The sequence below is a fragment of a genome, unplaced genomic scaffold (assembly GCF_019419815.1).
Source record: "Pyrus x bretschneideri cultivar Hongxiangsu unplaced genomic scaffold, Pyrus_bretschneideri_v1 Contig14, whole genome shotgun sequence".
In the NCBI taxonomy this organism is placed as follows: domain Eukaryota; kingdom Viridiplantae; phylum Streptophyta; class Magnoliopsida; order Rosales; family Rosaceae; genus Pyrus; species Pyrus x bretschneideri.
The window spans coordinates 5,836,975-5,863,479 of record NW_025999435.1 but is presented as its reverse complement, the minus strand read 5'-3'; the positions used below and the strand labels follow the sequence as shown (position 1 = coordinate 5,863,479).

Genomic DNA, 26,505 nt, shown 5'->3' with positions numbered 1-26,505 from the left:
CTCTCTCGCCTTATATTTTCATCATTTGCATGGAACCTTAATTACGCATCTTAATGTGATGGCTAATAGCACTAAATCCCACGTTGCTAACTTATCGTCTCCCTGGGGCCCGAGATTCTCTCTATTCTGAACCTTTTTGCTTAGGCGATTGGACAAAATATTAACTTTCACAAGTCATCCCTATATTTTTCCAATAATACTAACTGACAAAACAGAAATAATATTGTTAATATTTTACAAATCCAACACAAAACTAATGTTGGTAAATACTTTGGTATTCATAACATTGTACTTTGGAAAGATCAAATTAATGGGAATAAGCTGTTAAAAGGGTCAAGCAAGGAAAAGACTAAGTCGTTTTCTGTCTAATAATGAAAGTGTGTGTCCTCTTTGCAATATGGATGAGGAGAACTAAATGCATTTATTTGTTAAATGTAGTGTTTCTGTCTCGTTTGGAACTTGGTTTCCGATGCTCCTAATGTTGTTACTAACTTTGCTTCTGTTGTTGAGTGGATTGATTCTCTAAATCATGTGAATAAGGAAAGTCTTGAGCGCAATTTGTTTTTATTCTTATGTTGGCAAATTTGGAATGATAGAAATAATAAGGTTTTCAGAGGAGTTATGCCTACTACGTGGAGATCTAAATTCTTGGCTCTATCTTTGTATGAAAGATTTTTAATTACAACAAGAAGTTTACTAAGAAGAGTTCTTATGATGAATGGACAATTATTAAATGGCATCCGCCAGATAAAGATTTTGTTAAGTTAAATTTTGATAGTTCCGTTGCAAGGACAATACAGCTGTTGGCTTTGCCATCAGGGTCCATAATGGAATTCTTATTGTTGGTGGGGCTTTAAATCTTTACGGATCCACTATCTCCAAAGTCAAAGCTAAAAGTCCAGAGAGGTCTAATGTTTGCCTTAGAAAGTGTGTGTTGAAGATCATGGTGGAAGATGATTCCAAGCTGGTCATCTAGGTTGTGCAAGGAGTGTGATCGATGTCGTGGAATCTGGAGCATACCATTGAAGATATTAAATGGACGGCGACCAAATTTAGCATTATCTCTTGGAACCATATCTTTAGAGAGGCAAACTTTGTTGCTGATGCCTTTGCTCATCAAGGTCTTTTAATAACTGGTTGCCATTTGTGGAAGCATCATGTTCCTCCTTTTGCTTTTGATGCTCTTCATTTTGATTATGTTGGGAATTGTTGTATCAGAGGGTTCTCTCTTTTAATATATGTTTATTTGGGCTCATAAAAAAGAAGATATTGTGTAGAAAGAGAAATTGGAGATATTTATCAATTTCTTGGAAATGTCTCTATCACTTTTTTACTATGGAAATTAGAAGCTTTGGTCCCTCACTAATATAGCCAGAAATGTTGAATAAATAAACTAATGTCATTTGATGACGAATATAAGTACTACATATGCTCTATATAACTTCATGAACCACCTTAGAATTCAAAACCCAACCACACAAAACCAGTCTACAAATTTTGGTATCGCTTAGCACCCGTAATGAGACTCCTTAAAAGCCTTCTAGTTTTCTCCATCCTATGTGCCATTCTCTTCTTTGCATCAACCAATGCAGTTCGATTCCACATTTAAACAATTGTGCCAACACTGTTTGGGCATCTGTTGTACCAAGCGGTGGCCGCCAACTCGACGAGCAAATCCTGAGCCTTAAATGTGAGTGCCAATACCACAAGGGCTCGCACTAGGGGTTGGACGAGATGCAACTTCGATGGAGCAGGACGCGGCAAATGTCAAAAGGTGATTGTTGATGTGTCCTCCAATGCCAAAGCTATGGTCAACTACCAAGCACCCTAGCTGAATATGCCCAACACAGCGACATGGATTTCTTTGAAATCTCTCTTGTTGATGGGTTAATATACCTATGCACTTTACGTCTAGTGCGTGTACTAGGGAGATTAGGTGCACAACTAATATTAACGGGCAGTGTCCTGACCAACTAAGGGTTCCATGAGGGTGCAACAACCCTTGCACCGTGTTCAAAACTTATCAATATTGTGGATGCAAATTTTTACCATATTCTCCTTTAACTAAAATGCACCTACAAAATAATAACACCTAAGATTAAGACCAAAAGCCTCACATGCCCACAGTGAATGGGGGGCTTAGGCCAAAGAATCTTTGATGCCAAAGTTAGAATTATGAAAAGAATGTGTTTAGGAGTTTGTGGGTAGCAAATGGCTTAAATTTTTTTAGTAGGATAATAGGGCTATTTATAGGGGAGTGGCCGACCCTATTTGGAGAATAGTGGCTGGCCATATATGGTGTAATTGGGTGAATAATTGCAATATAATATGTGAAATAATATCTTGCAATTAACATGGCAATTAATCTTAAATTAAATATGAAATTTGGAAGTTACCTTTTGAATAAGGATTTTATGAGAAGTGATGAGAGGGATTTGAATAAATACCATTTTGATCACTTTTGACTCTTCCTTAATTGAGCCGTTCTTGTCCGTTGCATGCGTATAGGAATCCAGTGTGCCTCGAGGGTAATTTTGTCCTTTTCATCCAAAAGTTCACGTGTCACCTCCATAATTTTATTGATTATTTTTTGCTCCACAAATGCCCCCACACCTATTGGGCTACTCACAGGAAAGGGCAGTAGGTGTAGAGATCTTCCCTTGCTTTAGGAAATATAGGATTGTTTCCTATTTTGATGTAGATTCCCGCTTTAATTGGAAATTAGATCCTTCTAGGAAAGGTAAGTAAATTACTTCCAAAGTTTATTTTAAGTCTACCTTGAGTAGATGATTAAATCAACCTCCGAGACCAATTTATTTTGATGTAGATTCCCACTCTAATTAGAAATTAGATCATTCTAGGAAAGGTAAGCAAATTACTTCAAGTTTATTTTAAGTCTACCTTAAGTAGATGATTAAATCAACTTCAGACAACAATTTATTCTATCCTATAGCAGAGAGAAAGTTAGAGGATATTTGTTCCCCCTATCTTTCTATGCTGCTCATGAGGGTTTGTCTGCTGCCGAGAGGCTTGTAATTGACTTGACTTCTTTCAAGGGAAAGAAAGATGAGGTTGCTAGATTTAAGCATGTGACCTCTGCCATGTCAAAGATAGCTAGTACGATTGTTGACAGGATTGCTCAACGTAGAGGTTCTGTCGTGCTCATAGTGCCGAAGTTTGTGCCAAGAAGTTAGTTTGGAGCTAAGTCTGGTTCACCTTTGGAGAGGCTTGCTACTATGAGGAGCGATAAGGTGGACTTTGCTGTTAAAATCGCGCCAAGGCCTATTCTTCTTGCTGTTGAAACTGGTTCGCTTGCTGAGAAAAAGGAAACTGCTCACGTAAGCAGTTGTGAGAAATCCACCAAGTCTGCTTCTAAATAGTCTGCTGAGATCTATGTGCTTTTGAAACCAAATCTGCTTGAAGACATGAGCGCGTGTGCCAAGTCTGTTCTTACTTTGCTCTCTCAGCTCATTTTCATCTCCTTTCTCTCACAATATTATCCTCTTTTTTTCTTTTTTCCCCATCTGATTTTTTTTTCTTTCTAAATGTTTTCCCCATCTGGGTTGTTTTGTGAAAGCCAAATGAAGCTACTTATGTTAGTGTGCCTTCTTCCTATGCTAATTTGGATAGGTTGGGATCTATTTATTGGAGAAAGACTGGTTATTTGGATAGCTGGATACGTGTTCCAGCAAATGGTAGTTAAAAAAATGTGTACTTGGAATGCAACGATTTTTGTACTTTCTTTGAAAATGAGGCTTTGGACTTGTTTGAAAAAATGAAGATCAAGAGGTTGCCGTCGAGTTGCGTTGTGTTGTGTTGTAAGGGGTTGGTTGGTAGTTGGGTTGAGTGCTTTTTTTAGTTTATTTCTTTCGATTTCTGCAAAATAGAAGAATATGTAAAGGATATTTTAGGAATATAGGTGGGTGGAGCAAGAGTGTTTTAATTTTTTTTTCTTTTTTGAGGGGTGATAATATAAGGTGGGGTGGGGAAATAGGGTTATGAGGTGGGTCTAGTAGCTCTCTTTAGATTTAAGGCTCTATAAAAGCCCCTCCTTGTACCTCATAGTGGACAAATGAGTTTATGAATAAAAGTTGAGTTAAATTGGCTGCGATAGGAGCTTATTTGGAGTGATTCCAAATTCCAATTCTTGGTGCGAGGCCAAGAACGGGTGAGAGGCGCCTGGAGTGATTCCAGTTATCCTTTATTGTTGTTTCAATTTAAGTTTTATGTGTTTACGCTTCCGCTAATACAATCTAATTTCCGCTTCCCCACTATATTATCCTACATCACAGAAGAAGAAAAAAATGAAGGTTACCTAAGGATTCATGCATGCATCTTCTACAACATGCAACAGAAAAACACTCATGCATAGAAAAAGGTAGAAAAGGGTGTATGGAAAATAAATAGATCAACTTAAGTGCTTCACAATCAATCAACAAATTGAACATAATTTGAAGTTTTAGTAGAATGAGTTAAGAAAAAAGAAGGTTGGTTCGCATCAAAGAAAAGATCCACTTGAAATGGTAGTCTTTCAAGATGTTTTATGGTATTTATGCGAGTTCTAAAATGCTATAAATGTAAAAGTTGCCTCAAGAGCCTTTTCTGCGTTGGTAAGAGCCTAACCCCTTAAAAGTTATCTCAAACAACAAATCATTATTAACAGTCTAACCCCTTAATTTCAACAATAAATCTTTATTAAGAGTCTAAGACCGAGTTGTATCCCGTGTGCTTAATTAACAACAAACATAAAAAACACTTATCATATATCATAAAAATCAAAGTCTTAACTTGTAATGTTTCAAGTGCTCAACAAATTTCAAACAATAAATTTCTATTAAGAGTCTAAGACCTAGTTGTAATTGTAATCACCTCCTTGTGTCTTCGATTTAGCAGTTAGTTTTAGACAGTAATGCATGCATTATTTTTTAAATTTGCTTGCATTAAGGAACTGTTTATCCGAAAGTCAACCTAAAACGGCACGAAAAGGTAAATTAACAGTGGAAAGTTGCAAGATGATGAACTAAATAGACTGGAAGCTGAAAGAGCTTCAACTAAAGCTAGGGGGTAATTTGATTGCCTCTTACTTCTTCTAAGTTTGGATTCTGTCTTTTTAAAACAACCAAAAACAAATTGGTAAGTCAGTAATTAATTCTCAAATCACAACAATACAAACTCTGAACTGTATCTCTAAGGGTTATTATACAAAATGGTCCCTGAGATTTGCATGATCAATAGAAATTGTCCTTGAGATTGAAAATCAATAGAAATGGTCCCTAAGATTGTCCACCATCTATGATTTTGGTCCTTTCATTAAAAACGATTTTGGGCAATTTTCAAAGCTTTGTAACTCAATCGTTTCTTAACCAAATTCGACCCATAATATATCAAAATGAAGATAGGAAAGTGTAGATTAAGATTATACCTATTTTGAAGCCCAATAGTTGCTGGAGATGGCCGAAAAATAGCCTGAAAGTTGACTGGTCCGTGAGAAAACTAGAAAACTCACCGGAAACTGGGTAAATTTAACCGTTCATAACTTTTTTAATACTCAACCAAATCGAGTGATTCCAAAAAAATAATAATAATACTTGTTGACGAGACAAAGAGAATGGTACCTTTTTCGAAGGCTAACTCGCCGTGGTTTGGTCGGACAACGGCTTGAAAGTGGCTAACCATTTTCGAGTTAGCCACTTTCGAGCATTTTTCTGGCCAAAAAACGGAGCGTTAGCAGTAAACAAAGATACCATTCTCTTCGTCTCGTTGAGAAGTATGATTTTCATTTTTGAATCACTCAATTTCGTTGAGTATTGAAGAAGTTATGAACATTTAAAGTTTACCCAGTTTCCGGCGAGTTTTCCAGTTTTCCCGCGGAACAGTCACCTTTCAGACTATTTGCCGGCCATCATTGGACTTCCAAATAGGTATAACCTTGTTCTAAACTTTCTTATCTTCATTTTGATATATTATGGATCGAATTTGGTTAAGAATCGATTGAGTTACGAAGTTTTGAAAATTGCCCAAAGAGTTTTTAACTGAATGACTAAAATCATGGATGGTGGACAATCTCAGGGATAATTTCTATTGATTTTCAATCTCAAAGACCATTTCTATTGATCATGCAAATCTCAGGGACCATTTTGTATAATAACCTTATCTCTAATAGTGTAAGTCATGAGCAGAAACATGCATGCAAAAGTGTATCTCTAATTCTCTATATCGCTAGAGAGATTATATTCGTACTCCAAATTACTTCTCCCACACTTTTTAATTTTTTTAATATTTTCTATATATCTCTAACACTTGATAAAAAATATTAAAAAATTAAAAGAATTTGGAGGAAGTAATTTGAGATGTGTGAATATAATCTCCTTATCGCTAAACAGTAAAACAAAACCAGAATCTAAAGGAAAAATTTTAAACGCCAAATAAGCAATAGCTTTGTTACCTTTTCTCAGAAGTAAATCTAATACGACCCAATTCTCAATTCCCTTAATCAACCTGCAAGTAGCACAAGAAAGCTATGGAAGAAGAGGGAAGGAGAGATGAAGGAGCAGTGCTCCAAATATTTTTGTATTTAATTTCTTTCTTGTAAATTCTGATTTGTTTTCAAACCAAAGAGCAAGTGCTCTTATACACAAAGTGTGACTATTGCCGGTTGGCACTTCTAACAACTTAATTTGTGATTAAGGGGGGTGTATTCAATTGGAATTTTGAGGGATTTTAATTCTTTTAATGAATTTAGGGATATTCAATCATGATTTTAATTGATTCTCTGAAATTCAAAGTGTATTCAATTAGAATTTTAAGATAGTTTATTAAAATTCTTAGAAATCATGGTGTATTCAATTAGGATTTTAAATAAATTTATAACATTCCAGGTGTATTTAATTAGAAATTGATTTTAAAGAATTTGTGAAAGTTGAGGAATTAGAGGGACTTGGAGGGATTTCGTAGTGTATTTTAAGTATCTACAAATCTCATATCTTCCTATGAGATTTCGAGTGAATTGAATCAAAATTTTATATGAAATTTCTATAATCAATTAAACCCCATAAAAATTCATGGATTTATAAATCCATTAAAGTATCTCAAATTCTCAATAATCACAATCCTAAGGTCATAACAAAAATCGAAGAAAGCAAGCCAGAGATAAAAACAAAACAGAATCCCAATCCCTCTTCCACTGCAGGATCTCCTCACCTCACCCAAACTGAATCCCTCGTACACATCGAACGAACAACTCCCAACATACCGAAGTTCAAAATGGCCGCAATGGTGGCCGTTGGATTTGAAGATAAGAGGGCATATTAGTCATTTGCTCGATTTCGGTGAACTCCAGGCTAAAAGCCTAATGGCAGACCTCAGGCCCAAAAACGATATCCAATTCGCCCACACACCCACACACCCACACACAATGTCATCACTAATACAAAATTTTCCACACAAAAAAACCAATGACAGATGGTACAAGTCTGATGCTTACAACTTCTCTTCTGCTCGTTGATACCATTGTTCTGTAACTAGTTAGATAGTGTTTCCATCAAAAATGTTATCTGCCCTTTTTTTGGTCAATGCCCAATGCCCTCTTAGTCAGTCAACATTTAGGTTTTCTTTGGCACAAATCAGGGCTGGCAATTTAATTCAACCCTCAAAGTTTTACCATTTAGTAGAAAAGTTTGTCTCATTTTATCTTGTGGAAAATAGTGGAAAGAAGAAATATTGGTCCTCCTATTGCCATAGGTGGAAATGAACAAGCTTAGAAAATGGGGTCCTTTGGTGACCATGTGTAAGTTCATGTACAACAAAATATAACCTCATGAACCTCTTCAGGATTTAAAATTCACGGCCACACCAAAAAACCAATATATTAAATCTAGTGTTACTTAGCTTCCACAATGAGACTCCTCAGTTTTTTCTCCATCCTAAGTGCTGCTCTCTTCTTTGTATCAACCAATGCAGCTGAATTCAACACAAAAAAATAATTGTCCCAATACATCGTTTGGTCTCCAGCTCAGCAAAGGCCAAACTTGGGTCTTAGATGTGCGTCCCAGCACCAAAGGGGCTCGTATATGGGTTCGGACTGGATACAACTTTGATAGAGCAGGACGTGGCCAATGCCAAATAGGTGATTGTGGGGGCGTCCTCCGATGCCAAGGATATGGTCGACCTCCAAACACACTGGCTGAGTATGCCCTTAATCAATATAATAATTTGGATTGTTGTGGCATCTTTCTTGTAGATGGGTTTAATGTACGTATGGACTTTAGTCCAACGTCTAAGGTGGGTAGTGCCCTAACCAATTGAGGGTTCCAAGAAGGCACAACAACCCCTTGTACTATTGTTCAAGACTGATCAACTTCGATGAAAATTTTGGCTATCTTTAGCTTTGACGAAAATGCACCTGGAAAACAACCAACTCCTTTGATCAATGACCTAAGCCTCATGCACCCATGAGGTTTGTTTGAAGGGGGGGGGTTATGCCAATGGATCTCTGATGCCTAAGTTAGTTTCTCTGAGAAGAGTAAAATGTTTAGGGCTTTTAAGGGTAGCAAAAGCTTACCAAAAATTGGTACAATTGGGGTATATATAGGGAAATGGCCGGCCAAGGTGTTAGGGTTTTACCCTACACATGGCGGCATCCTATTGGCCAAGGTTTATGGAGAAATATTCTCAAGATATTAAATAGGAAATAATATCTTGAGATAACGTAGTAATTATCCCTAATTGATTTAAATTGGGATTACTTACTTGAATGGAGTAAATCTTTAATTGGGAATGTATTAAAGATAGGATTTGGGTAATTAATCCTTATCTTTAATGGTTTGACTTTTCTTTGCCAAGGGCAGGTCAGTTGTCGGCAGTCGTATTCAGCTGATGGGACCTTCAAGGGTTGAGCTGCGCGTGGGAGTATCTGAGGAGCCTGTCCATTTATTGAGGACAATCTTGTCTTTCTTGGGAAAAAGTCCACGTGTCGCCTCCAGAAATTTTGGGATTATTTTAGGCTCTAAAAATGCCCCCACACCTGGGCTGCACGTAGGAAAAGGGCAATAGATGTAGAAATCCTAAGCTGCATGGACTTATAGAGTTGTTTCCCAATTTGAACTTGATCTCCTTCCTTGATTTAAAGATAGACTTCTTCTAGGAAAGGAAACCAATTTCCCTCAATACCTATTTAATTCTGCCTTAAGTAGGGGATTAAATAAATTTGGAGAACAATGATCATTCCAACAAGGAAGAGAGAAGCCAGAAGAAAATTGTTCCCCTTCCTCTAGCTTTCTTATTCTCTTGCCCTTGATAAGAGTCATCTCTTGTTGTTGTTCTTCTTCTCTGTGCCGCACCAAGGTAAGAAAAATTTGAATTTTTTTCTTCTTGATTTTTTGGGCATCTTGGAACTTGAAAAATTGGCTCAACAAGGCCGAGGTGGCTTGAAGAACGGGGCAAGGGTGCCACGAGGCTGCTGTGCACAGGTGATGTGGAGGCAGAGCTCGGCTGGCATGGGCTAGGTGCTCGGCTGGCGTGGGCTAGATGCTCGGCTCGGCTTGGGCCTAGGTGATAGGAGCGCTGGGGCTCGGAGCTGAGCGAACCGTAAGGCTCTAGCCCATCTAGTTGGGCTTGGCGCAGGGCAAGCATCATGCAACAGTCTCAAGCCTACTATGGAAGAAAAGAAAGAGATTGGCATAGACCGAGTCTCTGTTGATGGCAAATTGGGCCGAGGGGCCTTAGGCCTTGTTGAGCGCAAGAGAGAGAATAGGAGGGAGGCGTGGGCCTCCTTTTGTGTTGGGTTGGAGCGGCTTAGTGATGCGACAATTATACGCACACAAATTAAACCCTCTTTTTGACAATTGTAGTATAGATATAAGTAGGGATTGTTCTTAACCGGGGATTAGGAGGGATTGCAAAATCACTTGGAAACTGACTCAAAAACGTAAAATAAAGTTTAAAACACTAAACTAGACTCAAAGAATGCAAAACTAAACATTTAAAACACTAAAACAAACCAAAAGACTCAAACAGCACCCAAAACACTCAAAACTGCCTTAAAAACACTTTATGGGCAGTTTTGAGCTCTTTGACTACTTTGGACGAAATTGGGTAATAAAATGAATCAAAACACTTGGAAACACAAACTAAGACACTTTCTAACTAAGTTGGACACTAAAGTAAGGGGGGATGAGTTTTTGACGAAATTAACTAAAATGCACATATTGTAATTAAAAACAGATTGTAAAGATGAATGTGATGGAATTGAATGGATGAGATGGTTAGCTAAGGGGTTCATCTCCACACATGTTACACTTGCATAATAAAAAGATTTCCAATTGCATTTCAATAAACCATGAATTCTCAACACCCCAAGTTAACCGTGATGCACTAATTAACCTTCAAATCTTCCTAACGTTATTGAATTGGATGATTGCATACGACAACCCAAAACATTCCCCACAAGTCCCCTACATGATTGCATAATAGAGATACAAGCAAGAATCATTACGCTCTATGAAAATTATAAGTGTTGACGAGGCATTCATTACCATGATTGCATGAAACTTATGCCAAGAATTCGTTTAACGCGATTGTTTATAAGCAACCTCCACTACTTGTGAATATAAGTTCGTAACTATTAGGTGAAACTCACTTATATTCTAGCGTCATATTCATGCATGAAAATTAAGCGTGTACTCTCAATAAACATACATAAATAAGTTATCAATCAAACAGTTAAACAAATTCAATCCACAACTTATGAAACGCAATTAGAAGTAATCAAATCAAAATGCAAGCATAAACATATATTTCGAATCCCCCCTAGCCAAGGGAGGGTTTAGTTCCTCATACGTACAAAACAAAGAGAATTGAAATTAAACATTGAAATCAAAGGAAAAGAAACACCTAAACATTCCAACAACTCAAACTTGAATTGTATGAACGTTTAGGCCCTCTTCTCTTCCTCTTTGTTGCTGCACAAGGTCTAAGGATAGTTTGATGGTGGGAATGTGTATGAATGGATGAATTTCTGAATATGGAAGAGTGTATTGTGTATGAATGGGAATGAATGAATTGTGGCTGCAATGGATGCTTATTTATAGGTGAAAAGGAGGGAATATGACAGCTAGGAACTTGGTGGAAATCTGGAATGGTGATGGGAGATGCATGTGGCTGATTTATGCATGTGATTAAAGGGTAATGACAGCTAGGTTATGATGATGAATGCATGTGCAAAGTTGGTTGAATGATTATGGGTGCATGTGGCTGATTTATATGAAGGGAATGCATGATTGTTTACATGTGAATTAAAGCTATATGTGGCTGCAATGATGAAATGGATGGGAGTGCATGTGCTTTGACATCTAGGTTGAATAAATTAAAGGGAGTGCATGTGGCTTGGCTGGAATGATTGGAATGCAATCTGAAATGGGATGTGTTGGTGTGAATTTCTGGTACAAAGGGCCTCCTTTGGTCTTCAATTTCGTCCATCTACTTGGCTTCAAGTATATGCAATCCATTTAATGCCCCAAACTACTCCAAAATGCACCAAAATGCACCATTTTGCATACTTTGCCCTTAGAACCTGAAAACACACAAAAGAAGCATAAAGGACTAAAATAACTAAAGAAACATAACGTAAATGCACGAGAACAAGCCATTTAAGTCGCATGAATATGCTCCTATCACTTAGGCTGCATGTAGGAAAGAAAGAGTGTAAGCTGGGCCATTTTGGCCTGGTTGAGCATAGCAAGTTAGGTCGTGGGGCCTACCGTTGGTGCGCTGGGCTCTATTATCCTTCTTTAATTTTTTTTATTTTTTTATTATTCTTTTATCATGAACTGCCTTCTAAATATTTTTCTTCATACTTTTTACAGGGATTTTGAGATATATTCCTATGATTGTAAAAGTGATGAATATCATCCACCTTTGTATCGTTTAGGTGGTTCTTCCAACAAGGTAGGCTACTTCAAGATAGCACATGTCAAGATTTATTCCAATGAGCTGTTTTGGGATTTTCTTGACACATATAAGCATGCGATTCTGTCAGGGGTTCGTGTCAAGCAGGTGAATGATGATAGTAGTCATGAACCGTGCGGCGAGGGTGCCACTGCTAGGTAGATGGCTATTAAATTCCATCTGTATTACTTTGAGTTGGAATTTACTTTTCTCATACCGCGTTTTTTTCAGGAGGTGATCTGCTCCATGAAATGCGCGCCTGGTCAGTGCTCCCCGAATGCAGTTCGTGTAATGGTGGGGTGCTTGAGCTTGAGCAGGTTTTTTGATATTGGCTTGTCCATAAATGAGTTTTAGTACCAAAAGGAAGGCGTGGGGCAGCTGAGGTTTTTCCTTATGCTGCTTAATGCTTCCTGCAAAGGTGATAATGAGTTGGTGAGAGATACCTTGGAGGTAAGTAGAAAGTAGGAATCTGACTCCTCTCCTAAGTTGTATGTTCCGACTGTCTTTATCAATGGTAAGTGAACTGCTTCATTCTCAATCAGCTTTAATTTTTGTTGAGCTGCTCTATGACTTCAGTTTATAGATCGTCTTTCTTACTTTGTGTTGATTCGAAATTTGGTTAAACTCCAAGAATTTTGACGGATACGAAGAAAGTGCACATTACCTTGGGCATTCTTGCTACGTACCATGAGTGGTGTTGGCTGCTCAGTCCTCTTCATCTGGAGAAAAGAGGGCAGCTTCTTAAGGAAGAGAAAAAGTGGATAAAGGATGAGGAGTTTGCTCATCTGATCGCTGCTGTAGAGCTTACTACCAATGAGGGTGGAAAAAAAAGATCTTTTTCACCTACTTATGAGCCTTCGGTTGAGAATAAGTCAAGGAGACGAAAAAGACTATTGAGTCTAAGCCTGTGAAACTTGCTGCTTCGAAGGTAACCATGACCATTGCTGAGAGAATTGCCCAACAGAAAGGTTCGATGGTGCCTCAAGTGTTTGGGTTTGTGCCGAAGTATACATCGGGAGCTAAGTCCGAATTGGCTTCTTAGAGGTTCACTGCTATGAAGAGCGGGAAAGTGGATTCTACTGCTAAGGTGGCGCTTGGGCATGGTCCTCCTTTCGTTGCGACTGATTCGCCTGCTGAAAAAGGGATATCCACCGAGTCTGAGGCTGAGGAGTTTCCCGAGGTTTGTGCGATGCTGAAGGCTATCCTGCTTGAGGACCTTGATGTATGCTCCAAATTTATTGATAGTAGGGTTGGGCACGGGTCGGGCCGGGTCCAATTTTAAAGGAACCGGACCAGACCGAAGTTTAAAAGAAATGGACCGGTCGAGTACAGATACAATATATTTTAAAACAGGAACTGAACTAAACTTGGACTGTTTGAAATAGGCCGATTTGGTCCGGGTACATTGGTTTCCCCTTTTTTTTAAGGATAAAAAGCACTTAATTTTTACAAATTTTAACGTTTTACAATTTGCATTCACATATTTAAATACAGACTTTACAATTTGCACAACACATCCAAACATTACAAAGTCCAACATCCAACTCCATGGGCAACATTACATCCAAAAAAGTGTCACAAGGACATTGCACAATGCAACAATAGACTCACGTGTAAGAATATAAATATTACTTTCTGGTGTAAAAGCAGAATAAGAAGAATGGTCAGAAGACATTAAAAACCCAAAGTTTCTTATAAATCTGAACCTTCAACAATAATTGTAGCACCTAAAATGAATTAGTCAATAGGGCACCTTTCTCATAATATCACTGTAATCAACATAGACTTATGGTACTATTAAGATGGCACATTGTTCTATCTTTTCTTGAACTTTTTTTTATTTTTATTAAAGTTGCACATTTGTCTATGAAATAATACTGTTGATGCCCCAAGGCATCATCAACCAAGACTAATAAACTACCATAAAGAAGGACGAAAAGAAGCAACACAGTTAGCACTTTAAACTTCTTGCACTCCCCACCCTAGACACATGAAACTAATACAAGGACATTGAATAACAAGAAGTTGCTAGACTTCATTGCATGAATAGGAATGGCAAAGACAGACTCAACTCTCAAGTCTCAATAAAAAAAACAATGACCTCCCTATATCCTAACAACACCAAGAAAAGAAAGAACAAAAAAAACTAGAAAAAGTAAATTTCGACACCAAATCGTTTTACTCTACTAAATAATCAATAAGACATTCTTACAATATGCATGTCTTGGATATTAGTTATTAAATTTTAGAGAAGCAAAAATGCACAATTGCACCCATCCATAAAAGAAATAACACTAAATTGTAAACTTAATTGAGAAGAAAGAACAAAGTTTCTAGGTCTATCAACGCGTATGACAACACAATCAGACAACACACTCTCATATAACCTGTTAGTACCCATATATGTGATTAATTTCAACATGTTCAGAAGGTAATAACTAAATTAGAACCAACCTTCGTTGGTTTGGGCTGAGTAACCACTGCATGACACATTACTTGAAAGTCCCATCTGTGTAGATAGCCCCACAACATGCATCAAAAAACCCAGACTTTTACTATCAATTTCACCTTTACTCATTCACCATCAGGTCCACAGTGGCGTCGAAGGTGAACGCAGCTAATAATTACTAGTATTAGATCCATCAAAGAAACAAATTAGTTCAATCCATTCAAGAACTTAGCTTTTTGCTTCACTAAATTACATATATGCCAGTTTAAACCGAAGGATACTAAGAAATATCTGAAACAAAAAAACCCAATACTCAAAACCCTTGAATTCTTTTACCCCATAACAATTCCACATATCCATCACATCTCGCATGAACAAATACATGTTTAATTCAATTAATTTTAAAACAAAATTTGATAAAAAATAAAAAAGAAAAAAAGAAAAAATGGATTACAGAGTAAAGCATATCTCATTAAAATTTGTAACAAAAATTGAAAAAATATGATAAATCAAGGTATCTGAAAACAAGTAGAAAGGAAATAGGGGTTTGGTTTTTACCTGTGAGACTGAGTGCACCATAAGACTACGCTGCGGAAGTTGCGAGAGATATGACAAATTAAGAAGATGGGTGGTGGGGTGCCTAGGTTCTCTAAGTCAGGGATGTCATCAAGGACTCGATGAGGACAATCAAGGTTGTTGGGCCATCGTGGTGGTCGCCAAAGCCGTCATGGTGGTCGTCAAGGCTATCGTGATGTCAGGGTGGTGGAGGAGACAACGAGGTGAGACGGTGAGACTCGAGAAAGAATTGAGTCGAGTTTAATGATAGGGTCGAGCTCGAGGAGGAGAGGTACTGGGGTAAAACTAACAGTTTAGATTGGATGGTAAGTTCCTCTTCAATCTCATCCATTCATTGCAATTACAAACGGGCCAGTCCGGGTACCCGTTTTTCTATACTTTTGGAACCAGCCCGAACCTAAAATTTCAAAGCCCAGCACCACCCTGTTTTTTTTTAACAAATTAGGAACTAGCCCGTATCTACCCTGAACCTTCATTACTTGTCCCGACCTGCGATTCCTATACTCGTTTGCCCACCCCTAATTGATAGTGTTTGGAAAGTTGTTGTTTGCTCAGACTCTTTTGTGAAGCGTCCTACCTATTCAAGAAGGTCATCCCTGATTGCTACAATGCATAAGACTTTGTTGTTGGTAGCTAAGTCTATGCGCATCGATCAGGATGCTGTCAAGTGTGCTAAGGAGGCCAAAGTTGTGCTGATGGCTTAGCTTTGCTCGGCTGCTAAAAAGATTGAAAAGCTCAAATCTAAACTCGCAGTTTTGAAGAGGTCTGATGTCTTTTCATCAGGAGGTCATCCATCTGAAGGCTGAGCTTAATGTGACTTAAGCGATGTTAGAAGCTGCACAGAAGAAAGTCAGTCGTGTTGCATTGGTGATCAAGGACCTTGAGTGTATCAATTCAAAGCTACAATCTGCTTATTTCACCAAGGACGATGAGTTTGTCTTCATTCTTTCTGAAATGTCTCGTCTCAAGGATGTTGCCAGTAAGCTTAAGTCAAATGAAATGGATCTGCAAGGTGCGTTATCTGCTAGTGAGAACCCGAAAATGAATTGGATAAGCTGCAAGATGCTCACATTAGGCTTGTTGAGGAGAATGTGCATCTAAAGAATGAGAAAGTCGGTCATGAAAGTGGCGCTTCTTGTTAGGCCAATTTCTACAAACATGGCTATGTAAACCATCTTCAGGACAGGCCGTCGAATTATGATTTTTTCAAGAAAGACTTCAAAACTTTCTTCATTTTTCCAGTTGATCTGCTTGACTCCTCGTTTGAGGCTGCCTTTGGTAGAGCAACTAAAGGTCAGGTAGTTTAGGCAAGGGCAGCTGAGGATGAGCAGATAAAAGCTTTAGCTATTGAGAGTGGTGTGGCTGCTGAAGGCGTGGCAGTCGAGAGACCAGTGGTTGCGCATACTGCTAATAAGTAGTCTTTTTGCTTAAACTTAGGAATTTTCTTCTTTTCCTTTTTGTTTTGCTTTATTTGAACTTTGATGGCCTTCGAGCCAGTTTATTAATTTGCTAGAAATTTAATAAATAGCTTTCCTTGCTTTGCTTCATCCTTCTATTTCACCATGTTTTTTGCAAAACTTCACTGTAGGGCGGGCGGCTGGGTGAGCTACTTTAATAAAGTAGTCGATTCCATGTTATCACTTAGGTTTTAATTTCGGCATTGATGCTCAAGAAGCTTTACCTGCATAAGGAAAAAATGCAAGATTTATAACTTATAGAGTCGGCGGCCAAGCTCGTAACCTCCAAAAGAAATAGGCAAGTCCATGTAGCTGCTATAGTCATGAATCTCGTCTTTGGCTGCTGCATAAGCCTTGGCCCACGTGGGGCATATTGCAAAATTTTTAACTTGTAGAGCCGATGGCCTGACACATGCTTCTCGTAGAAAATAGATGAGTTAGCATAGCTGCTATAATAATACATTTCGGCTTTAGCAGTTGCATAAGCCTTGGCCCTCTCGGGGCATATGGCAAAATTTTTAACTTATAGAGCTGGTAGCTGGACACATGCTTCTCATAAAAAGCAAAGGAGTTCGCGTAGCTATTATAATCGTACATTTCCACTTTAGCGGCTGCACAAGCCTTGGCTTTCTTAGGGCATGCTTCGAAATTTTTAACTTATAGAGCCGGCGGCCTGACACGTGCTTCTTGTAGAAAATAAAGGAGTTCACGTAGCTGCTAGAGTCGTACATTTCGGCTTTAGCGGTTGCACGAGCCTTAGCCTTCTTGGGACATGTTGCGAAAATTTTAACTTATAGAGTTAGCAGCCAGACATGTGCCTCTCATAGAAAGCAGAAGAGTTCGCATAGCTACTATAGTCGTACATGTCGGCTTTAGCGACTACACATACCTTGGCCCTCCCGGGGCATGTTGCAAAATTTTTAACTTATAGAGCCGACGGCCGAACATGTGTTTCTTATACAAAGCAAAAGAGTCCACGTAGCTACTACAGTCGTACATTTTGGCTTTAGCAGCTGCACGAGCCTTGGCCATCCTGGGGCATATTGCGAAATTTTTAACTTATAGAGCTGGCGACCGGGCACATGCTTCTTGTAGAAAGCAGAAAAGTCCACGTAAATGGTATAGTCATATATTTCGACTTTAGCTCTTGCAAGACTTAAACCCTAGACCATCGGTCGAAGGCGCTGCTTTTAAATAAACAGATGGGTTTACGTAGTCATAATAGGTGTAAGTCTCAGCTTACAAATTGCCTAGGGCTGTCAGCCATTGGGTCATCGGCCAGACGTCTCGCTTACAGAAACTAGATGACTCGCGTGACCACTTTAGGTGTCATCTCTAGCTCTCAGAGGCGTTTTAGGCTTAAGGTGTTAGTGAAATTGCGCGTCAGAGACCATATTATTCTGAGCTGCTAATCTATAGATCTTCTAAGCTGCATATAGCTCAATATGGATCTCTTGAGCCGCAATTCTAACTTGATTCTACAGGTCGCTTAACTAGTATTGCAACACTTTAAAGTCGAGTTACGTTCATGAAGGCTTGCACGTTGAGAACAAACCATCTAGTCACACAAATTCTTTCATGGGTAAGGATCCACTTAGCATCTCTTCTAGTTAGAGACCTGGCCTCCAGCGGAATTAAATCATTCAGTCGACTAAGTTTTTTAGGAAAAAATCTATTATGGCCAATTCTAGGAGCAGTCCGACGTAGGTAGTCGATACATTCTGGGGAAACTGAGCAGTCCTAAAACCCATCCACGTCTGGATATCCTGGATCAGTTTACCCTCTCCTGATGGGAGAACAAAATGCCATGTCTGTAAGGGCAGGGGTGTCTTCTGCTTTGGTAGGGGTGGTCAGTTTGTTTATGCATTCGGCCCAGGCTTGTGAATAATTCCTTTAATCTTCATTGAAAACAGAGAAATATATTGACTTCACTTGTAAGCAATAATAGCATAACAACTAATAATCCTCAGCATGTGAGGTCTTGTTCGTCAAGCTGCTTGAGTCTTTGAACTTTATTTATCTTGAACATGGTCTAAGGAATGGCGGAAGATCACACGTAGTACTATCTCAGGTTTAGGCATTCCACTATTTTTCAATCTCTTTGTCGCTCATAGTGGTGATGATGTAGCTACCATTTCCGCTTACTCGGTTGATTTTGTAAGAACCTTTCCAGATGAGAGCCATCTTTTTGAAGCCTTACCGACGAGCGATTATGAAGGCTTTTCTAATGACTAAGTTTCATGGCTCGAACTACCGGATCATCGCCCTCTTGTTGTAGCTAGAGATGATCTACCTGCTGATAGGCTGCAATGTGGGTGATAACTTTTTCGCGCTCTTTCTCTTCCAAGTCTAAGTTTATGGCCATTTCCTTCTCGTTATGCTCGAAATTTGGCAATACAGTGCTGATGCTTGGCACTATGATGTTGGGAGGAAAGATCGCCTTATAACCAAATGCTAGGGAGAATGGAGTTTCGCCGGTTGCTCATCTTTTGGTGGTACGATACGCCCACAGAACATCGGGGAGCTCATCTGGCCATTTGCCCTTCTTGTCTGAGAGGGACTTCTTAAGGCAATTGAGAATGGTCTTGTTAGACGCCTCGACCTTCCCATTACCTTGCGGATACCGGGGCGTGGACATGTGTTATATGATGCCATATTTTTTTAAGAACTTCGCCAAGTTTTTGCCCACGAACTACAGACCATTGTATGTGATGATGGAGTAAGGGATGATGAAGTGGCAAATGAGGTTCTTCCATATAAAGCTCTCTATGTCCGTCTGGGTAGTTGTAGTCATAGGTTCAGTTTCGACCCATTTTGTGAAATAGTTGGTTGATACGATCGTCATGCCTTTGCCTTTAGTGGCAGGTAACATTGGTCCCACGAGGTCAATTGCCCACTGTATTAATGGTCAATAGCTCGTTTGTGGGTCAAGTTTGCTGGCAGGTTATGCGAACATGGGCTTGAAGCGCTAGCAATTGTCGCATCTTTGTACATACTTCTTGGGGTCCAGATGCCTAGTTGGCTAGTAGTAGCCTGCATCAAGAGCCTTTTTTGCGCTAAGGAGTGGCCATAAGAGTGGTTTCCACAAACGTCTTCGTGGATTGAGCTTAGAATCTTCAGGTCGTCAAGAGGCAATAAGCTGTAGAGATGTAGTCCTTGAGAAGAATTTGCGAACGAGCATGTCGTCCCATATGTAATAATGTGCTGCCTTTATCTGGAGCTTCTTGGACTCTAATTGTCTATGAGCAGCGTTCCGCTGGCTATGTAGTCGATAACAAGATCCTACCAACTTGGAGTTATATTAATTTGTGCCATCTCGACTACTAGTTCCTCATCTTTGCTCGGCTTTTCCAAGTGCACCAGGGATGGAGCACTTGAGCTAATGGTCTAAGGTAGAGCCTAAGCCTGCTAGTGCTTCTGCGTGGGAATTTTCTACTCGTGGAACCTAAGTAAGTGTGTATGCTTAGAACGTCGCTAGTTACTCTCATACCTTCTTAAGGTATCATGTCATCCTTGGATGCTTTGCTGTGTACTCCCTTAAGGTTTGGTTGGTGATTAGGTAGGAATTGGAATAGATCATGAACTTCTTCATCACTAGGTTTTTCTCCAATCCGAAACCTGCTAGTAGGGCTTCATACTCCACTTAGTAGTTTGATTCTTTGAAGCTTAAAGTAACCGCCTGTTCGAGCATCGAACCATCTAGGGTAGTGAGAACTAGGCCTGATCCCGATCCCAAGTAGTTGGATGATCCATCGAGGTGCAAACGCTAGATATCTCATACAGGTGGGGCTGGTGCAACTACGATGTGCACGGCCGCTTCTAGGGCATTTCTGGGCTAAGTTGCTGGGCTTATTGCAACGTCCATCAGTTTTTACGCATTTAACGTCGTGCTTCTAGATTGTGCAAAATATTGCATTATGATGATAACTGCGTATGCCTGAAAGTACAACTTGAGCTTTCGGGTTGCAACAACTAGTGCTAAAATCAAAGTTTTGATTTTTAGGTATCTGGTTTTCACATTGATGAGAGTTTTTGAACTATGGAGTACAGGTGTTTGAGCCACAGCTTCTCTCGTATGAGGGTAGAGCTCATTGTTGCTTCAGATACCTCTTAGATGCATAGGTCTTCCGCTGCTTCCGACTTGAACATTATGGGAGGTGATGTTAGGTACTTTTTCAAGTCCTAGATTGCTTTCTTGCACTTCTCATCTCATTTGTCTCTCTGTGCCCTATTGATTGCTTTAAAAAAAGGCTTGCATTGGTCGGCAGATTGAGAGAAAAAAAGATTGAGTCCAACTGCTTGCCAAGTCAGACTTTGGATCTCTTTTAAAGTAGTGGGGAACTTCATACCCAAGATTGCTCAAATATTCTTTAGATGTGCATTCGGCAGTGGTTCAACTGCTGCATAGGGTCAAGGAAGATGTGCTCGACGTATTCTTTGGGTTTTCATCCTGATTCATCTGCTAGGACATTGTCGACCTTGACGCTAACTTCCTGACCAATTTGGCATGATTACTATTTGGTGGATGTAGAATTATCTTTCTGTACTTCAACTGCTACTGTTGGGGTGAAAAACTTATTCTTTGTCTTATTGAGAACTTATACAATACATCGCCTAGACATGGCCCGGTCACCTTTGATCTCTCCGACTACTTCTCCTAAGATACGAAATCAGATCTTATGATACTTAATCGAGGTCACAACACCAATCTTCACTTGCCAAGGTCGACCCAATATCCCATTATAGGGAGATAGGTTGCTAACAACCATGAAAGTCTGCAATGAGACAATTAAAGGACTGGTTACGTTAAACGTGATTATGCCAATAGCAGTCGAGGTAAGTTCGTTGAATCTGGTCAAGGTCTCTGCTTTGTATTTGATCATGCTTTACAAGCCCATTTTCTAGATGACCAACAGTTGTAGGATATTGACTGAGTTGTCGTTGTTCACCATAATTTTGTCAACAATAGAGTGGGCCAGTTGAGCAGAAATCACCAAGGCATCATCGTGAAGAAAGTCTACACCTTCAGCGCCCTTTTCGGTGAAGCCGATGATTGGTCCAGGTACAACATCTATAGCTTGAACCTGAAAGACCGATCTCGCATACTGTATTTTCTTCTTCTTGTAACTATTGGTGGCCCCCAGATGCTCGGATTCGGCAAAGATGTTGTTAATTAAGATCATCTAAACAGGGGGTTGGGCATCGGCGTCTGCTTCTCGCCTTAGTTGGGTAGCTGACTTGTCAACATATTGGTCGCACTTGCCCTCCTTCATAAGCTTCTCAAGGTACTTCATCCATATGAAGTAGTTGTTGGTTGCATACCCCGGACCTCTGTGGAATGCGCAATACTTTGTCTGATCCATTTTGGAGGTGTTTCCCCTCATGGGTTGCAACATCTTAAACCACGGTTTGCCCTTAAGGTCACGAATGATCTGGTTGATTGGGACTGAGAACTTGGTGTACATATTGGGCGCTGAGCCTCTATTTTCCAGGGATCGATCCCTGCATATGCTTCATAGCTTGTTTTTATCATTGAGTGATTTATCGCCCGCCTTCTTCTGAGCTGGCTCTGCGTCTTTGTGATGCTACTCAAGCAGCTCCTGTGAGCGCTTAGCCTTATCCTAGAAAAGAGTGTTTTTCTACCAAAGCATAAGAATCGTTTAAGTTCTCACCCATGATCAGCTCTTCGAAAATTAGGTGATTCGCTGGGAACCACTTCCTAAAGGCTAAGCTTGCAATACTGTCATCGCATCCAATGATCTTCGCCTTCTCCACCTTAAACCTCTTGACGTATATGCGAAGTGATTCCTTCGGGTCCTTCTTCATGTTAAAGAAGTGTTCAGACTTCTTAATTGAGCTATAGGACGAATATTCCTTAGTGAAGACCAAGTAAAGTTCGTTGACGTGGCGGCAGGGTGTGGAACCAGTCTTGTGCCTCTCCTTAGAGCATCATGGCAAGGATTTTGCACATGAAAGCGTCATTGTTACCGTAGAGGGTCATGGCGCTTCAGTAATGCATCAAGTGTTTATCCGGATCTTCATCTCATTAAATGAGGTGAAATGTGGCGGGCTAAACTTTCAAGGTGGCTTCGTCTGGTCGATCTCATCTGTAAATGGTGACCTACTTATGTTGGCCACGTCTCTACGAAAGGCATTGTCGGTTGTCTCAATGCGTTGGAATCTATGCAACTGCTCTACTACGAGCCTTTGTACTTCCTCTCGGATTTGTGCCTGGTAGGGCAACGATGCCTTCAACTGCCCCTGGTGTTGACCTGCTAGTCCATGTTGCTCTTCAGCATGTACTGCTCGTCTGCATCACGGTCGCGGTGCACGTGGTTCATTATGTGCTGCTTGCCATTGCGCTTGGCGGAGGTTTCCAATGGAACTTGAGCTGGATTACTCTTGTACTCTTCTTAATTCATCATATGGCTTCCTACTCCAATGCCTCGCAAGAGGATCTCCTTGTAGGTCTAGCCTTATGTGGATGCTTCGCCAGGAATTTCCCGAATGCTCATTGGAGTGTTGACCCAACCTCGAATACACACTAACTCGTGAACTAAGTTGGGAATGACACGCTTCTCTGCGCACTGAGGAAGGAGAAAATGTTTTTCTGAATGCCTAAACAAGAGTGCATACTACCTGAATACACAGTTAGTGACGGGTTGAGCGACTCTTTACTGGGACATTGTTAGAATGAGTCACGTTTTTCCACCCTTGTGTTGCTTCAGGACACCTTGTTTGGGGCGCGTTGCGCCTTGATGCACTCAAGGAGCTGGTTCACCAAGGTGGTATGTTATGTGAAGGCGTTTGTCAAATTGATGACCTGCTAAGGCAAAATGTGCTCGTCATTTGGATTGGAAGAGTCTAGATAATAGGTGTCTCTATGTGTGGTGGAAGTGTAATGGATTGTAGGTACAAAGCTTGAGCCCAGAGCATGCATTCTTGTAGAAAAGTAGGGTGAAAATAACCCTGGGTCGATTGGTCGGGATTTGGATCGCTAAAGGTGGCCTTGGATTTGACTAGGCCGCGTGCCGGGTCATCGAAGCAAGTCGCGAGGTGGGCCAACTAGGTTGGGTGGTCGGAGCGTGCGCAGAGGCGCGCTGGGGTGGTGTGTGAGCTAGCTGACGCTGGGCCTACGCTACATGCTAAGTCGCGGCTTGTTCCTCAAGAGCTTGGGCTCGGCTTGTAGTGGGCTAGGCTCAGCTGGTATCGAGTTGGGCCTGGGCCGTCTGCCCGTGGGCTTGCAGTGCAGCTAAGCTTACTACTGCAGTGGGCTGAGCCTCCTGCCCTAGGCCTCATGTGACTGCTGCTAAGCTTTTGGCCGCCTGCCCATGGGCTAAGAAGTGGACATCGACCTCCTACCAAGGGTTTTAAGGGTTATTGATCTACAAGGGCAGCAATGCTGGTACTTGGGTCGTGGCCTGGCAACCTTGTCGTGGCTGCTAAGTCAAGGAAACGGTGGTGGCTTGGCTCCGCGGTGGTGGGGCTCTTCCCGTTGTAGTGTTGAGCCTTAAAGATCGTCATCTCGGGGCTATGTCCTTGTCTCCACTCTTCGGTCCAAATCCTTGTACGTACGGGGTTTCATTCATCATGGTTTCTGAATTTCCTACCATTGTATCCCTTCTCCAGGGATTGATCAAGAAACTTTTCTAGGAAAAATTAATTGATACAACGTGTGAGAAATTCAACACAATAGAAAATTCAAGAAACCAAATGCAAGAGGCTTCTTCGAGTACTTGAATTAGCTCTCAATGAAAGTACCAATTTGTCGATGCAAATTTCCATCGTCTCTAGCTTTGACGAAAATGAACCTGCAAAACAATAAGCACCTTTGATCAAGAACCTAATCCTCATGCGCCCACGAGGTGGGGGGGGGGGTTAGGACAATGGATCTCTGGTGCCTAAGTTAGTTTCTCTGAGAAGATTAAAGTGTTTAAGACTTTTAGGAGGTAGCAAAAGCTTACCGAAAATTGGTAGAATTGGGGTATATCTAGAGGAGTGGCCGGCCATGGTGTTAGGGTTTTACCCTACACATGGCGGCATCCTATTGGCCAAGGTTTATAGAGAAATAGTCTCAAGATATTAAATAGGAAATAATATCTTGAGATAATGGAGTAATTATCCCTAATTGATTTAAATTGGGATTACTTACTTGAATGGAGTCAATCTTCAATTGGGAATGTATTAAAAATAGGATTTGGGTAATTAATCATTATCTTTAATGCTTTGACTTTTCCTTGCCAAAGGTAAGTGAGCTGTTGGTAGTCGTATTCAGCTGTTGTGACCTTCAGGGGTGTGAGCTGCGCGTGAGAGTATCTGAAAAGTCTGCCCATTTATTGAGAGTAATCTTGTCTTTCTTGGGAAAAAAAATCCACATGTCTTCTCTAGAATTTTTAAGATTATTTTAGGCTCCACAAGCAACATTGTTGCAATTCTGGGAGCTGTGGCCTTGCAGACTTGTCTAGGTTTTTTAAGAGTCGGAGCGGGGATGCTTATAGTTACTCTAAGGATGACCCAAGCAGCACATTTACATGCCCTGGCGGGACTGACTATCGGGCTGCTTCTGCCCTGATTTAACCATATATATCTGCTAGTTTATGGTATGGTCTGAACAATAAGCTTGTGATGAAATAAAATTAGATTGAGGGTTTTGCCAGCACACGTAATTTGCATTATATATGTAACACAACAAAGTACTTGTAATGTTATCCAAGCAACTACGTAATGTCATCCAAGCAACTATGGCTTCGCAAAGTTGTAATCGTTTTTTTAATTACTTGTTTAATTGGCTTTTAGCTAGATTAGCTATTAGCAGATCGAGCCAGAACTCCTCTCAAACCAAAAACCTTCCCAGAATTGAAAACTGATAGGATCCACTTCGACCTTAACCTGTAGCACAGATAGCAACGGAGGTGGAAGTTTGGGGAAGGAGAAGTATTCTTTAATAAAAAGGATAATGTTAGGAAGACCAAATTCTTTAAACCAAATAATGTAGTTATAAATTATTAGATTATTGACTAAGTATCAATTAACCTGCTTTTTCTTATTGGTGACATGTCTTTTTTATTTTTTTATTTACAAATTTAATTTAAAATTTCAATCTTCCTACCATAACCATTAATAAAATGGCCGTTGGCCAACATAACATAACAACTCCAAACAATCTGTAAGCTGGCAATTTACAACTACTTTCCTAAACACTACCAACAAACTCATTATTTAACTAAGTAATAAACTCCTACTGCGATTATGCTAATCTCAATTCATAACATTGCTGGCTTTCCTAAACACTAGCATCGATCTCTCTCATTGCTTCCAGCCCATTGATAACACGCGTAAACAGATGACAACTAGATTCTTTCACAACGAAGAGAAAGGCACTCACAGCAGAGGACTCACAACGGAGAGGACTCTCGCAACCGTATTTGACGGCACCACATTATATCTCACACGAAGGGCGCATCTCCAACCAATTTTTATAAACACGACTCTTCACACTGTTTTTAGTTTCTCACACTCCTCTTTATATCAGAAAATCATATTGAATAAGTCAAACCAAAAGAACATACAAAATTAAACACGTGAGAGGCTTGAAAAAGTGTGTATCATTTGCCTTAATTCAATTCATCTGCACTAAACTAGTAACCATGCCATTAAACGGGAACAACCCTTTTTTATTTTTAATATGGAGAAATTAGGTTCTTTTCCTTCTTTTGCTATTCCTTTGATTAAAATCTTATTCCTTTTTAATTTTTTATCAAGGTCCTTGGGTATTAATAACATCATTAATTATTTCAATAATAAAATAGTTTTTTTATTTCTAAATATATTCATTTAATGTTAAAAATGTTACAATTAGTATATTTATATTTATGACTAAATTGTTTATCATATATTTTTAGTTTTAGTTTGTACCCATTTTATTTTCAGTTTTAATTTGTACCCATATATTAATTTCTTTTTGTGCCCATATTTTTTAAAGTTTATTTGTATTTGTACCCATATATTTTTTTTATTTGTACTTTTTTTTGCTAAATGTACCTATGCTAATTATATGCACCCATTCATGCAAACTTTTTA

General features: G+C 39.7%; 1 pseudogene; it reads left to right on the top strand.

The window, feature by feature from the left end:
* Positions 1-1,519: 1,519 nt before the first annotated feature.
* Positions 1,520-26,214, top strand: LOC103937254 (annotated as a pseudogene).
* Positions 26,215-26,505: the final 291 nt, after the last annotated feature.